We start from the raw sequence: 10,884 nt of genomic DNA, 5'->3' as shown, positions 1-10,884 counted from the left end.
GGTGAGGGTTGAGAAATTACCTATTGGCTACAATGTTCACTACTTAGGTGATGGGTATACTAGAAGTCCAAACCTCACCACTACACAATATATCCGTGTAAGAAACCTTCATCTGTACCCCCTGAATTTACAAAAGTAAAAAATAAGAACGTGTGTTTACAGGAAGAAGAAGGAGAAGGAGAAGGAGAAGGAAGAAGGAAGAAAGAAGAAGGAAGAAGAAGAAACTTAAGCCATCTTTGAAGACAAAGAATTGAAAAAGAAGTAATGGGAAAAGCTATCTATTACACAATTCTCTTTTTTTGACCACTTACGTGATTACATTCTGGAAAATGAAAAACTACAGGGAAACAGATCTATGGTACCAGAGTCTAGGGTTGGGGAGAGGTTTGTTAGAAAGGGGTATGGGAGAATTTTGGGGGGTTGATGGAATTATTCTATATCTTGACTGTAAGTATGGTTACATAAGTATATGTGTTTGTCAAAAATCACATGACTGTGTACTAAAAGTGAGAATTTTGCTGTATGTAAATTGTATATTATAAAATAAATTGAAACAAAGAAGGTGATATTAATAAATAAATAAATGGAAGTAATACAAGAATTACAGAAACATATCAGACAATTTAAGTTAACTTATACTGTCATAACAAACTACTTCAATTTTTTAATGACTCACAAACAAAAAAGGTCATTATTCACTCACACCACATGTTCATCAGGATATGCTTCAGCTGGGTTCAATTTCATCTTTATTCTGAAATTCAAACTGATCTGGGACATTGCAGATCTCATGGAAGAGGGAAGAGGGAGAGTGATGGCTTTTAAAGCTACTGGTCAGAACTGGTACCTATCACTTTCACTCATATTTCATTAGCCATGAAAACCTGATATGGTTTGGCAAACAACTGGCTATTGTTAATGAGATATAAGGTACCTATGGAAGTGATAGGTACCAAATGTGGCAGAGATGTGTACTCCTCCTACAGGTAGGGACCACAGATATTTGAGGAGTAACAATCTATCCCATGGAAGAAGAAATAAGTGTGCTTTGGGGTTTTTGAAGAAGTCTACAACCAGAGGACGGGATATACAATGCAAAATGCTAGGTGTCATTCTTTGGTTTCTGTACCTGCAAAATGGGTATGATTATTTTGAAGAGGAAACGAAACTAAAACTTACTAAATATTCAATGAATATTGGTTCTTACCACTTGATTTTGTAGATTCACGGGAAGTCAAATGAAGGAGGAGGTAAGTAAGCATCTAAACTAAATACGTGTTAGACTGAACTTTTTGACTTTTGCTTCCAAGCTTCTTCCATCTGCAGTCTCCCCATCTCAGTGGATGACAAGTTCATGCTTTCAGTTCCTCAGACTGAATCCTGGCAATCATCACTAACTTCTCCTTTTCTTAAGTCCCATACCCAATTTATCAGTAAATTCTGTCAGCTTTAGCTTGGAAACATATTCAGAACTCACGCATTTCTTCCCACCTCCACTGCTACAACCCTAGCCAAAGTCATCAAAACATCTGCCTACATTGCCACAATTGCCTTCAAAATATTCTCCCTATTTTAGTTCTCCACATTGTATTCCCAATGTCAGCCAAATTTTCTTTAAAATGTCTAAATCCAAACATGTCACTTTTTGCTCAAAACCCTTCAGTGGTTCTCTACTGCACACAGAGTAAATCCCAAAATTCTTTAATTAACTTCTAACATCCTATATAATCTGATTCCCTTATCTCTCTGGCCTAATTTCTTACTCTGTTCACTTTGTTCACCCTCTGAACCCTTTCATGCTTCAGCCATTCTTGCTGTCCTTTGAATGTGCCAAGCATATTCCAACCTTTGGGTCATTGCTGTGGCTACTCCATGTGCCTGAAATGCACAGATAGCTAACACCTTCACCTCCTTACACCTTTGCTTGAATGCCATCATCTCATTAAGACCTTCTGTAACCCCATAATACCCAGGGAAGTCCTGCCTCACTTCTTCTACTTTGTCATTTTTTATGGCACATTTCACCTCCCAATGTGCTGGATAATATGGTTATTTGCCATGTCCATTGTTTATTGTCTATCTCTCTCTGTGGAATACTTGTTCTATGAGTGCAAAGAGCTGTGTTTCATTCACAAATGTTTCTCAAGCACTTGCAAGAGCATATCACTTAGTAAACATTTTCTTGATTAACGAGTGTACTATTGTGGAGGTAATAACTAAAAAACTTTGGTGAGTGACTGGATATGGTGGAGTTGAGGTAGCATAACTTATAGGAAAGAAAGGAAGAAAATGAAAAACTCCAAAGTTAAGTTTTTAGCCTGAAGATTTGTCCCATCTTTTCTTCTGAAAAAAGTCATTGGTATAGAAATCCACTGAAACAATCAATGCCTATTCATGTTCGAATTTTGTGACTCAACATTCAAGTTCATGCCTAATGGAATATTACTCAATAAACTTGAATTTTATAACTAAATTAGTTAGTTTACATGTAGAAAAGACAGATAAATCTATTCCAAGGTATTAAAAGAAAACTTAGAGGAGATCACTATAAAAACCCATGTAGAATAATATTTAACTCTTTCCCCCACTCAGTGTGTGCTCTACTCAGACTTAGAAAGGGATTGAAAAATGTCACAGTACAGTTTTAGATAATAAAATATCATATCTGCTTCCCTTCCCATGGCTTTCCTCTTCCAAAATGTACATGTTAGCTTAATATTATTCTGAAGAAAGGTAGGAGGAATAAATGTGCCGTTCTAATCACTAATTTACTATATAGAAAAAACATAAATGAGTTATATAATTTTATTATATTATTATTTATAATAATATAACTATGTAATTAGTACATTAAATTTAATTATTATATATAATTGGCTCATTAGACTGGTGACAGATCAAGATTTTGAAAAAAGGTCTAGAACACTCAGTTAAGACAGAAAGCACCAGCTGGGCATGGTGGCTCAAGCCTGTAATCTCAGCACTTTGGGAGGCCGAGGGTAGGCGGATCACCTGAGGTCGGGAGTTTGAAACCAGCCTGACCAAAATGGAGAAACCTCCTCTCTACTAAAAATACAAAATTAGCCGGGCGTGGTGGCGTGCGCCTGTAATCCCAGCTACTTGGGAGGCTGAGGTAGGAGAATCACTCGAACCCAGGAGGTGGAGATTGCAGTGAGCTGAAATTGCACCACTGCACTCCAGCCTGGGCAACAAGAGCAAAACTGCATCTCAAAAAAAAGTTAGAGAAAGCACTTTGAAGTCTGTGGCCATGCCTTGTACTATTTTACTCCTATTAGCACCAAACATATGACAGCATGCACAGTAAGAGATTAGAAAGTATTTATTGGTAGATTAGAAATGAATTAATTGCATTTTAGATATAGCTATATTGCAGACTTGACTTCAAGGCCAGATATTCTCAAAGAGGCCAGTTAAATCACAAATCTAGAAACCTGCTGGAGTCCAGTTTATTAACACATTTTTTATTAGTCATCGCAATTCTTTCCATAGCATAGCTTGCAAAGGACATTATATTAATCAAAGCCCTAGAAGAACACACATGACACATTGAAACTTGCTAGTAGAAGAGAGTTTAATAAAAAGGACAAAGTATGAAGATGTGTACAGAGTTTATGGAAGAGATGCTGCAAGATATAGTGCAATTCCCCAAGAAGAGCATTGTTGGGGAGCTGTTATTATCCATGGGTCTGAAGAACATGAGGAAAGAAGAGTTACTGAAACCTGGAGAAAAAATTCTATGGAGAAGGCTGCTTGGCAGGAGTTGTGGCAAATTGCCTGGAAGAATAAATACTGCGGACTTTTTTTACACATTCCCATCTGCTACCACCAGTGCCTCCCATTGGCTAAATACAACTGGAAGCCAAGGGCAAGAAAACCCATTGATGTGGTTTGTGGAAGTCCACCTTCCAAGGCACAAGACAGGGAGGAGAAGATAAAAAGGTCATTTGAATAGGCAAATGGAAAACACCAAGCACAGGAAAGAATCGATCCTTTCACTAAAGATAGTGAGAAGCTGTGTTATAGCAATTCCTAGATCTCTTAATACAGTAGATTAAAATAATGTTTCTTTGACACAGACAAATGGACATTGACTCAATGTCAATGTATGTGTAGAGTTCCTAGAAAATTTTATATACACATAGATTATATTAAATTGTTTTTTACAAGGATGATAAAAAGAGTATAGAAATAGATTTTTAAAATGATCAATTGAAAGCCAAGCAAAAGAACTTTTTAAAACATTTTATACTAGAAATAGATTATGAAAAACCTCCTTCATGAATTGCTTACGAGTTTGCATTTATACAAACTCCATTTCCCATTACTATAATATGAATATTTTAGGGCTAATTTTACAACTGCAGTTCCACTAATATGTTGCTTTATAATGCTTTCCATTAGCAGAACCCATTTTTTGTGAAATACATTGATGTATTTTAACTTGTTTTGTGTGACATAAAACCTTTTTATGTCCTCATAATCATCAGAATTTTATGTTTTATTTGTCAACCTGTTAAGTGTCCCTTAACTTGTTGATAATTTTAATTACTCTTAAAAGCTGTTTATTCTGATAGCTTTAACACCACACAAACTTCATTTTAAAAATTATGTTGATAAAAATATAGTGAGTGCACATATACTTAAAAATAAAACTACTGTTTAAATTGTCTTTGGTAACTTGTAATTTTCTCCCTTGTAGGGCCTGTATTGCAGGAGCTAAATGATTGAAACTAAATTTCCGAGAACCCTGCTGTTGGAATCCACAATGAGAGACTCTTGCTTTGGACTTTGAAGGTAAAAGAGAAACTTTTGTGAAATTATTGCTTCTTCAGTAGTACTTGAGACAGATGGTGATTTTGACAGATGGGAGGTTTTGCAGAAGTATTATCTAGAAAATTATCCACCTTAGTGCTGGACGCAGCCTTGAGCCTCACTGGTGCTTCCAGGGGTTCCTGCAACTTCTGGGCTCCTTGAAAACTAGAAATGACCCCATAGTCTAGAAGTGGACTTTCTGACTTTCAGTTGTCCTTCCTTTCTTATGGATTTGTGGGCATCTACCTTACTGTATTAAATGCTGTCCTATAAATATACTTTCCTGCTTGAACACTTTAAGTTGTTTCTGCTTTCCTGACCAAACCTAAACCAATACAAAACTTGGTTTAAAAAGGCAATGAGGGGAGGTACTGCCAAACAAAAATATGTGATGCTGCCAAATGACCAAGTGATGAGGGTAAGGAAATTGTTTCGGGAGAGGCTGGAAATATGGATATGCAATGGAAAAACCTTTAGGAAACTTTCACATGTGATAACTCTACAGGGTAGAACATGAGTCTCAAAGAGCAATAGTATGCAGAAAAAGTTAACATAGCAAAGCTGAGGTTGCTATCTTTAGCAAGTCCTGACTGAAATTTTGGCCCTTACCTGGTGTCTGGGAACAGATTTCAGGAGGATTCTCACCATTTCTTGATAAGAATGGCTCGCTGTGCCTAAAATATTCATGAAACAATATGGCTTTGCTTTTATTCAGGGAGACTGTAATTTTGGTATGTGCTAGTCAGAGGGTGCCTCCATGACCAGCCCTCATTAACAACTCTGGCCATTTAATCTCAGATGAACTTCCCTGCTAGACAACACTTCACATGGATTATCACCACTTGCTGGGGGGACTAAGTACATCTGGTGTGAATCCACTGGGAAAGAACTCTTGGAAGCTTGCACCTGGTTTCTTCCAGACAGATGTCATCCCATGTGCCTTACATTTTGCTGATTTTGCTTTGTATCATCTCACTGTAATAAATCATAGCTGACGATATCCTGTGTATGATTATATCCTGAGTCCTGCGAGTGTTCCTAGCAAATCATCTAAGATGGGGATGGTCTTGTAGATCACTAACACAAGTGGGCAATCACATTTCCCTCAGATTGTTGAACTGAGGTATAATGAAAGAATTTCACCCACTCTGACCGAAGAAAGTCTTCATGAATCCTGCCCAACTGACTCTGAATAACTCTCATTGGTTACGGACCAGTGACTCCTGTGTGTCTCACATTCTCTTTTCTGAATGGGGGGTTTTATTGCACTTATCCTGTATCTGTTCCATCATTGAAAACTGGGTGTCTTGTCTGTCAGGTTCTAACCCTCTCCCTATATACTGTTTTGTGATGTTGTTGTTGAGACTCTGCAAACCACATTTTTGTGTTGTCAACTGGTTCCCTGGTAGGCTAAGTCAAAAGAGGATACTATCAGGAGACAAAAAGGCTTGAAGTGATGAAGGGGACACTATAGTTCTTGTTTGTTTCTTGTTTCTGTCTGTGCCCTCCTCCAGCCTCACTTCTTTACCCTGGAAATGGCAGTCTATGCCAGTGACAGCAGATTAATCAAGTTTGCAATTTTTCTAATACTTGCAAAACAAGCTTCATTGCAATTTCTCAAAATTATTGTTACCAGCTGAATTGTATCCCTTTCTGAAAAGTCAGAGTCCTAACCCTACAGAGCCCCTTCCTTCAAATTCACAGGGACCAGCATCAGCTGATCAACTTCCCTTTTTTGAATTCTGAATTTCAACATCACAGAGCCTCTCCTCCAAGCTTCTAAATTTTAATAATTCATTTTTTTTCTCCTCATCTCTTCAGCCCTTGTGGTGGTAGCTTTTTCCCACAGTTGCTAGCTCTGTAACACCTTAGGAATTCTTTTCTGACCCTTAGTTCTTCAAAGACTCGTGATTAACATTTCATATTGAATTCTCACCTTTAAAATGGCTGGTGTGATTCGACTCCTGATTGAATCTTGACTCTGTATGGGTGGGGAAGGTCAAAAGTAAGGGTAGTGACAGTTTGTCTTATAGTTCATATGACCTGAAATCCCCCTTCTGGACTTAATCGAGAAGACTCCATCACCTAAAGATCCTGGACTATCCACTCGCTGCAGTGATTGGAAGAGACTTCCTGTTATCCACCTTGGAGAAATCTGAGATCAAGGCCTTGGCAGTGTTGGTTCCTTCTGAGGGATGTGACAGAGAAATGCTCCATGCTTCTCTCCTAGTTGATAGCTGCTGGTAATCTTTGTTGTTCCTTGGCTTGGAGATGCATTACCCTGATCTCTGAATTCAGGTTCACGTGGTGCTTTTCCTGTATGTATGTCTATCTCCAGATTTCCCCTTTTTATAAAGACATCAATCATATGGAATTAGGGGTCAACGCTTCTCCAGTGTGACCTCATCTTAACTATTAATAATTACATATATAAATGCTGTTTCAAAATTAGATTACATTCTGAGATACTGGGGTTCAGGACTTCACTATATGAATCCTGGAGATAAGAATAACCCTGTTCAAAAGAATTTAGTGGCATATATACCCATGTTATCATATGCTCTTTTTTCTGTCTTCCTCTTGGATGTCAAGCCCCAAAGACCTTGAAATATGAATGCTAAAGAAGCCTGGAACCCTAAGTGGTGTAGATGGCAGAATCCTAAACACCACCACATGCTTATGCTGATTGTACTCTTTGTGAACAACATGGAAACATCTATTATGTTAAGAGACTGAGACTGCATCTATCTGTCACAGCAGCTAGCATTACCTTAACTAAATCAACTACATAGTTAAAAGCAATGATCAGACACTTAAAAAGGGTATCACAATTCCACCTATACTTTTATCTGTACTTCTGTGATAGTATTTTGACATTTGTATTATACTTACATACGCCTATTTCCACTCTAAGCAAAACTTTCTCAGAGTGCAGAATTTGTATTTTTCATTACTTATCTCCTACACTTTCTTGCATAATGTAAGCACTCAAAAATATTTGTCCAATTAAATAAAGGAAAACAATGGTCAAAGCGAACAGGAAGGTGACACTAAGACAGAGTCTACACTCACTGATTAATTTTGACTATCTACCAAAACTAACCAATTTAAATAATTTTCATTAAAGCTATTAATTATAATTAAAATTTCCATTCGAAAGAATAAAAATAATTCCTGCATAAAAAGTCAAAGACGATAACAGGTATATGAAAAGGTTTTCAACATCACTAATTATCAGAGAAATGCAAATCAAAACCACAAGGAGCTATCATCTCACTCTGTTAGAGTGGCTATTATCAGGAAGACAAAATATAACAAGTGTTGGAAAAAGGAATCCTTATACACTGTTAGTGGGAATTTAAATTAATACAGTCATTATGAAAAAGAGTATAGAGTTTCTACAGAAATTAAAAATAGAACTACCTCATGAATCAACAATCCCACTTCTAGATATGTATCTCAAAGAGGTATCCACATCCCCCATGTTCATTGCAACATTATTCATAATAGCCAAGACCTGAAAGCAACGTAAATGCCTATTGTCAGGTGAATGAATAAAGAAAATATGACAGAATGGATATACAACATTTTTATATGTTGGAATATTATACATTTTTTATACAATGGAATATTATTCAGCCTTATAAAAGAAAGCAATCCTGCCATTTATGAAAGCATAGATGAACCTGGAAGACATGATTCTAAATGAAGTAAGCCAGACTCAGAAGGCAAATGTTGCATAATATTGTGCTTATATGTGGAATCCAAAATGGTCAAGCTCATAGAGACAGAGAGTAGTATAGTGGTTACCAGGATCTGGGGGGAGGGCAAAATGAAGAGATATTGGTCAAGGGATGCAAGTTTCAGTTATGCAAGACTAAGCAGTTCTGAAGATTTAATGTACAACAATGTGGGGTAGATCTTAAGTGATGCTACCATAGAAAAAAGAAAAAAGAATGGAACAGATAGACTAGAACAGAAAAACTAAAGTGGTGATAACTATCTGAGGTTATGAATATGCTAATTTGTTTGTGATGATTATTTCACAATGTATATGTATGTCAAATCATCAAATTGTGCACTTTAAATATATATAATTTCTCAGTATTAAATATACCTTAATAAAACATTTTTAAGAAAGAAAGAAGTCTGAGGAAAATTACTCTAAATAATTTCATCTGTCTACTAGGCTACACGGCTGATATATTAGTTGGCAATACTTAACACTGAAAGAGGGATCAGACACATACACATAATCCAAAGTCAAAGAATATAAGCCAAGGGATCAGAGGATAAATTTCTATCTTCTGATTTTTAAAATAAAATTTAAACTTTTAAATTTTTAAATTTTATTTTTGTTTTCTTTCATTCTATTTCCTTTATACCAAATTAAAAGAAAAAGTACTCCGATGGACATTTGGACATCCATAGGAAAGCACTGGTATAATTTCCTGAAGAAAAAAGTAATTTCTAAACTAAACTCGTTTCAGAACTTAAAAATAAACTGCCAGGCTGAGCACAATGGTTCATGCCTGTAATCCCAGCACTTTGGGAGGCAGAGGCAGGAGGATCACTTGAGTCTAGGAGTTCAAGACCAGCCGGGACAACAGTCTATCTATGGTGGGCGCCTGTAGTCCCAGCTGCTTGGGAAGCTGAGGTGGGAGGATCACCTGAGCTGGGGAGGTTGAAGCTGTAGTAAGCAGTGATGGCACCAATGCACTACCACTTGGGAGACAGAGTGAGACCCTATCTCAGTCAGTCAATCAGTCAGTTCCATCAATCAGTTAATCAACCGATAAGTAAATAAACTATCAGTCATTAATAAGAATTTTATATTGAGAAGTGCTTTAAAAGTTACTAAAAACACTCTTTTCTATATGAGAAGGATAGGCTTACATTTTAGTCCTATTTGAAAAAAAATTCAGAAATTCTAGCAAAGGGAAAAACATTGTGTGTCTCTCCATAAATTGGTATATCAAAAACACCTTTTAGAGTTTCCCAGCCTTCTGCATGATAAGAAATTACTGAAGTACAAACCGATTTGAACCCTTGCATTTCCAGGGAATTTGGGGACACTATTCTAATAAACACTTATATGGTGAGTTGCTGGCGGGTCAGTCTAATTCAGCCATTAGTTTTGAGTATTCCATATACTTAGAAAGAGAAGTGAGGTTGAAATGGTCAATAACATTGCCAACCTAAGACATTTTTTCCTTATTTTCTGCTAAAAAGCAGTACTAATTAGAAGACTCACATTGGCCTTGCATTATGTAATCATGGTTTTCAACGCAAATATAGGAAATTGAGTTTCTGAAAATAGAATAACAGAATGATGCCTTCTGTTCACATAGATAATGGTCACTGGAATGATTTCCCAAGTAACAATTTTGATGAAAATTATTGAATTGCACCCAAACTAACTTAAGAAAATTCATTTGCCACAATATAAGGTGATATTATTGTGATGATAGCCCCAAAATAAGCGGTGTGGGGTACAGAAAAAGAAAAAAAAATCAGATTGTAAGATATTAACATGGACACTTTCAGAAGGTAGAAAATGGAATGTAATACATTAAAATTGCATGGATTTAAATGCACCAGACCTAATTTAGACATGGAAAAGACAATATTGTGTCTGAATATCAAAGTTACTGCTATTTCTGTTAACCAGGGCTACCGCTTTTACTGTTTCTGAAGTGAAAGGGTGGGAAGGTGAGTACATAGTAGTTAGAAAATATTTATTCAGTATTCACAAGAAGTAAAACACCAGGAGAGGTTTTGAAGAAGAAAGATTCTTTACAAAAGGAAGTAGCTGGTTCTAGATTCTTGATGATATCAACACCAATTATCTAAATAATGAATTTTAGTAAAATTCAATAAAAATATTTATGGACACTTTTTATAGGCACGTGACTTTGTGTAAGTCACTTGGGCTATTTGAACCTTGACTTTCCTATCTGTGGAAGGGGAAAATAATGGATAATTTACCTAAGTATCGGAGAGAATATAGGTACATTTTCCAAAATACTTTTTTTTTTTTTTTTGAGACAG

The sequence above is a fragment of the Colobus angolensis genome, unplaced genomic scaffold (genome assembly GCF_000951035.1).
Source record: "Colobus angolensis palliatus isolate OR3802 unplaced genomic scaffold, Cang.pa_1.0 Scaffold95, whole genome shotgun sequence".
In the NCBI taxonomy this organism is placed as follows: domain Eukaryota; kingdom Metazoa; phylum Chordata; class Mammalia; order Primates; family Cercopithecidae; genus Colobus; species Colobus angolensis.
The sequence above is the reverse complement of the archived record's forward strand: the minus strand, read 5'-3'. Positions refer to the sequence as shown.